The following is a 6,438-nucleotide window of genomic DNA, read 5'->3' on the forward strand; positions in this document are numbered from 1 at the left end:
GGAAGTCTGGCCAAGTTTGGCGAATATTTTCTAAGTGCCAACGACTCAACCAGCGTAAAGTGTCCGCCTCGGCTGGTTCCCCAGGTCGGCCACCAAAAGTGAAAATTCGGCCTCTTCTCCTGGAAGTCTGGCCAAGTTTGGCAAATATTTTCTAAGTGCCAACGACTCGACCAGCGTAAAGTGTCCGCCTCGGCTGGTTCCCCATAACGGCCACCAAAAGTGAAAATTCGGCCTCTTCTCCTGGAAGTCAAGCCAAGTTTGGCAAATATTTTCTAAGTGCCAACGACTCAACAGCCGTAAAGTGTCCGCCTCGGCTGGTTCCCCAGGTCGGCCACCAAAAGTGAAAATTCGGCCTCTTCTCCTGGAAGTCTGGCCAAGTTTGGCGAATATTTTCTAAGTGCCAACGACTCAACCAGCGTAAAGTGTCCGCCTCGGCTGGTTCCCCATAACGGCCACCAAAAGTGAAAATTCGGCCTCTTCTCCTGGAAGTCAAGCCAAGTTTGGCAAATATTTTCTAAGTGCCAACGGCTCTTGAGCCGAAAAGTGTCCGCCTCGGCTGGTTCCCCATAACGGCCATGAAAAGTGAAAATTCGGCCTCTTCTCCTGGAAGTCAAGCCAAGTTTGGCAAATATTTTCTAAGTGCCAACGACTCAACCAGCCTAAAGTGTCCGCCTCGGCTGGTTCCCCAGGTCGGCCACCAAAAGTGAAAATTCGGCCTCTTCTCCTGGAAGTCTGGCCAAGTTTGGCAAATATTTTCTAAGTGCCAACGACTCAACCAGCCTAAAGTGTCCGCCTCGGCTGGTTCCCCAGGTCGGCCACCAAAAGTGAAAATTCGGCCTCTTCTCCTGGAAGTCAAGCCAAGTTTGGCGAATATTTTCTAAGTGCCAACGACTCAACCAGCCTAAAGTGTCCGCCTCGGCTGGTTCCCCAGGTCGGGTACCACAAGTGAAAATTCGGCCTCTTCTCCTGGAAGTCAAGCCAAGTTTGGCGAATATTTTCTAAGTGCCATCGACTCGACCAGCGTAAAGTGTCCGCCTCGGCTGGTTCCCCATAACGGCCCACAAAAGTGAAAATTCGGCCTCTTCTCCTGGAAGTCAAGCCAAGTTTGGCAAATATTTTCTAAGTGCCAACGACTCAACCAGCGTAAAGTGTCCGCCTCGGCTGGTTCCCCATAACGGCCACCAAAAGTGAAAATTCGGCCTCTTCTCCTGGAAGTCTGGCCAAGTTTGGCAAATCTTTTCTAAGTGCCAACGACTCAACCAGCCTAAAGTGTCCGCCTCGGCTGGTTCCCCAGGTCGGCCACCAAAAGTGAAAATTCGGCCTCTTCTCCTGGAAGTCTGGCCAAGTTTGGCAAATATTTTCTAAGTGCCAACGACTCAACCAGCCTAAAGTGTCCGCCTCGGCTGGTTCCCCAGGTCGGCCACCAAAAGTGAAAATTCGGCCTCTTCTCCTGGAAGTCAAGCCAAGTTTGGCGAATATTTTCTAAGTGCCAACGACTCAACCAGCCTAAAGTGTCCGCCTCGGCTGGTTCCCCAGGTCGGCCACCAAAAGTGAAAATTCGGCCTCTTCTCCTGGAAGTCAAGCCAAGTTTGGCAAATATTTTCTAAGTGCCAACGACTCAACCAGCGTAAAGTGTCCGCCTCGGCTGGTTCCCCAGGTTGGCCACCAAAAGTGAAAATTCGGCCTCTTCTCCTGGAAGTCAAGCCAAGTTTGGCAAATATTTTCTAAGTGCCAACGGCTCTTGAGCCGAAAAGTGTCCGCCTCGGCTGGTTCCCCAGGTCGGCCACCAAAAGCGAAAATTCGGCCTCTTCTCCTGGAAGTCAAGCCAAGTTTGGCAAATATTTTCTAAGTGCCAACGGCTCTTGAGCCGAAAAGTGTCCGCCTCGGCTGGTTCCCCAGGTCGGCCACCAAAAGCGAAAATTCGGCCTCTTCTCCTGGAAGTCCTGCCAACTTGTGCGAATTTTTTCTAAGTGCCAACGACTCAACAGCCGTAAAGTGTCCGCCTCGGCTGGTTCCCCATAACGGCCACCAAAAGCGAAAATTCGGCCTCTTGCTCTGGAAGTCCTGCCAACTTGTGCGAATTTTTTCTAAGTGCCAACGACTCAACAGCCGTAAAGTGTCCGCCTCGGCTGGTTCCCCATAACGGCCACCAAAAGCGAAAATTCGGCCTCTGGCCCCGGAAGTCCTGCCAACTTGTGCGAATTTTTTCTAAGTGCCAACGGCTCTTGAGCCGAAAAGTGTCCGCCTCGGCTGGTTCCCGCGGTCGGACCGCCGAAAGCGAAAATTCGGCCTCTCCCTCTTTAGGTACCAGGGGTTGGGGTACCAGGGGTAGGGTGCAGTACCAACTTTGGTCTTCAGGTGCGCCAGAGTACGATGGTTGGTCCCCCTAGTCAGCGTACTCATCAACGATTTACCCCCCTTTCGCAAAATATAGTCAGAACGAGCATGGGGGGCGCATAATTTACCCCACAAAATGAAAGGGCCCGGTGCCGAGCGCTTGGTCATGGCCGCCAGCAGCGCCCCTTGCTCGGTGGGAACACAACACGCAGGGTTGCACAGCACCCTGGAAGGCACAAAGAGAGTGAAAAATTTTCTAAGTGTCACTCTTGACGAAAAATGTCTAAGTGCCTCTCTTGACGAAAAATTTCTAAGTGCCACGCTTGACGAAAAATGTCTAAGTGCCACAGCGCTCGAAAATTTCCTAAGTGCGAGCACGGCTGTGAAATATTCAAAGTACAAGGAACGCTGGCAGAATCTCTCGACGGCCGTCTGCTCCCGGCGGCCGCCGTGAAGTCTCCCCTCCCGGGGACGGCTGTCTGCTCCCGGCAGCCGTCCTTAACCCCCTCCCCACACGTTGGACGAACACCAGCCGAGGGCGAAAGGCTCGCGGTGTGGAAGGATCGTGGCCACGGCTAATCTAGCGATGCCCGCGTTGGACGGTCACACCGCACGACAGAGCGGGGCCTGCATCCGGCGCGAGGCGGCCTTCAGGCACGTGGCTCGAGACGACCTCACCCGCCCTAGCCCGGAGCGGAAAGACTTTGAAATTTTCAAAGTCCAAGGAACACTGGCAGAATGGGAGGACCGGCCGCCTCCTTAAACACAGGCCGGAGAGATGGAGCGGGATCAGCGGCCCGCGCGTTGAGCGAACACCGGCCGAGGGCGAAAGGCTCGCGGTGTGGAAGGATCGTGGCCACGGCTAATCTAGCGATGCCCGCGTTGGACGGTCACACCGCACGACAGAGCGGGGCCTGCATCCGGCGCGAGGCGGCCTTCAGGCACGTGGTTCGAGACGACCTCACCCGCCCTAGCCCGGAGCGGAAAGACTTTGAAATAGTCAAAGTCCAAGGAACACTGGCAGAATCTCTCGACGGCCGTCTGCTCCCGGCGGCCGCCGTGAAGTCTCCCCTCCCGGGGACGGCTGTCTGCTCCCGGCAGCCGTCCATAACCCCCTCCCCACACGTTGGTTGAACATCAGCCGAGGGCGAAAGGCTCGCGGTGTGGAAGGATCGTGGCCACGGCTAATCTAGCGATGCCCGCGTTGGACGGTCACACCGCACGACAGAGCGGGGCCTGCATCCGGCGCGAGGCGGCCTTCAGGCACGTGGTTCGAGACGACCTCACCCGCCCTAGCCCGGAGCGGAAAGACTTTTCAAAGTCCAAGGAACACTGGCAGAATGGGAGGACCGGCCGCCTCCTTAAACACAGGCCGGAGCGACCGAGCGGGATCAGCGGCCCGCGCGCAGGGTCTTTGAAATGTACAAAGTCCTAGGGACAATGGCAGAATCGCTCGACGGCCGTCTGCTCCCGGCGGCCGCGGTGAAGGGACTGTACACCCCACCCGGGGACGGCTGTCTGCTCCCGGCAGCCGTCCTTCCCCCCCACCCCACACGTTGACCGACACCGGCCGAGGGCGAAAGGCTCGCGGTGTGGAAGGATCGTGGCCACGGCTAATCTAGCGATGCCCGCGTTGGACGGTCACACCGCACGACAGAGCGGGGCCTGCATCCGGCGCGAGGCGGCCTTCAGGCACGTGGTTCGAGACGACCTCACCCGCCCTAGCCCGGAGCGAAAAGACTTTGAAATATTCAAAGTCCAAGGAACACTGGCAGAATGGGAGGACCGGCCGCCTCCTTAAACACAGGCCGGAGCGACCGAGCGGGATCAGCGGCCCGCGCGGAGGGTCTTTAAAATGTACAAAGTCCTAGGAACAATGGCAGAATCGCTCGACGGCCGTCTGCTCCCGGCGGCCGCGGTGGAAGGACTGTACACCCCACCCGGGGACGGCTGTCTGCTCCCGGCAGCCGTCCTTCCCCCCCACCCACACGTTGACCGACACCGGCCGAGGGCGAAAGGCTCGCGGTGTGGAAGGATCGTGGCCACGGCTAATCTAGCGATGCCCGCGTTGGACGGTCACACCGCACGACAGAGCGGGGCCGCATCTGGCGCGAGGCGGCCTTCAGGCACGTGGTTCGAGACGACCTCACCCGCCCTAGCCCGGAGCGGAAAGACTTTGAAATTTTCAAAGTCCAAGGAACACTGGCAGAATGGGAGGACCGGCCGCCTCCTTAAACACAGGCCGGGCGAAAAATATGCGAATGTTGGGTCTCATCCAAGAAAGGGAGTTACCGGCCGCCTCCTTAAACACAGGCCGGGCGAAAAATATGCGAATGGTCCATCCAAGGAAGGAGGACCGGCCGCCTCCTTAAACACAGGCCGGGCGAAAAATATGCGAATGGTCCATCCAAGGAAGGAGGAGCGGCCGCCTCCTTAAACACAGGCCGGAGAGATGGAGCGGGATCAGCGGCCCGCGCTTTGAGCGACCACCGGCCGAGGGCGAAAGGCTCGCGGTGTGGAAGGATCGTGGCCACGGCTAATCTAGCGATGCCCGCGTTGGACGGTCACACCGCACGACAGAGCGGGGCCTGCATCCGGCGCGAGGCGGCCTTCAGGCACGTGGTTCGAGACGACTTCACCCGCCCTAGCCCGGAGCTGAAACTCTGCGAATGTTAACATCCAAGGATGGAGGCAACGGCCGTCTCGTTAAGCTGAGGCCGGAGGAAAGTCTGCGGATTCGGGGCATCCAAGGCAGATGGAGGTGCCGGCCGCCTCGGTAAACAGAGGCCGGACCGACCGACATGCGACCATGACCCGCCTTGGTAGGGCCCCCACCGGCCCCGGCTAGCGCCGGCGTTGGGTGGACGGTTCCTCCCCACTTGCGGGTCGCCCTCTAGCGCTACGGCCGCCGCGCGAGCGCGCGCTCCGACGCCGCCCCCGCAGGCCTAGCGCGAGCCGTACGGCAGCGAGACCGAGACGCCCCGATTCCACGCACGCACCTAGCGGTCATCAACGGAGGCCGAGCGCGCGATCCGACTCGCGGCACGCCACGTGGGCGTCCGCCGGCCGCGCCGGTCTACCGCGAAAGATGTTTCTCAAACCCTCGCCTAACCTAGGGACGGCTATCTCGGGAAGCCGCCCCCGCATCTGCACCTATCCGCTAAGCCCTCCCGACCACCGCGAAGCGGGAGGACGTCTATCGTGGCCGCCGGGGCGTATGACCCCTCCGCGTGAGGCGTGCGGGCTCGGGTGGGCCGCAACGACCGAGTCTGACTCGGACGGGGCGCAGCTTCCCTCCCGGTCGCAGCATCAAGCGCCGATCGCGCGACGTCACCAGCCCCCCGGGACGGTTCGTCGGGAGCACGGTACAGGCACGTAGCTCACTCTCCAGCTGGCCGCAGCGGGCCGCACCGACCGAGTCTGACTCGGCCGGGGCGCAGCTTCCCGTCTGGGTGACAGCGGCGACGAGCTGCGACTGTTGGCCGCCGCCCCTTCGTCCTTCCCGGATCCCCCCAGTGCCGACTCAACTCCGCATCCTGGCCGCAGCGAGATACCGTCGGGTTGCGGCGCCCGAGTCTGACTCGGGACGCGCGCTTCTTCCTTCGGACCACAGCGTACGTGCCTCGCGCGGGCAAAGTCGCCGGCACAGCGCCGCGCCCCCTCGACCAAGCGAGCCTCAGCCGGGCCGCGACGACCGAGTCTGACTCGGACGGAGCGCAGCTTCCCGCCTGGGTTACCGTGACGAGTCGCGGGCGGCCGTCGCCCTTTCCCCCGGACCCCGCCGTGTTCCCTCGCGGTTGCTCCTAAGCCGCCTGCTCGAGCCCAACCGATGTGCCACCCCCGTTGCCGAGTTCGCTCTCCCCGAGCTCGTCTCCCCGTCAATACCGTTCCGTGACCGTCCCGCCGCGCGGCGATCCGCTCTGCCCCAGCGCCTTCCGGCCAGCGTCCTACGGGTCTGATCTGGCCACAGCACGAGCGCTCGGCAGACAAAGCGGCGTCGCGCGGGCGAGGTCGGCTCCGGAGGCAGCGACGGGACGCGACCTGCTCCCCGCGGAGACGCTTACGGAGCGCGGCCCGGCTCCTCTCGTTACGGCGAAGGTA

Source organism: Syngnathus floridae, unplaced genomic scaffold (assembly GCF_059516105.1).
Source record: "Syngnathus floridae isolate MCC-2025c unplaced genomic scaffold, RoL_Sflo_1.0 HiC_scaffold_111, whole genome shotgun sequence".
NCBI classification, from domain to species: domain Eukaryota; kingdom Metazoa; phylum Chordata; class Actinopteri; order Syngnathiformes; family Syngnathidae; genus Syngnathus; species Syngnathus floridae.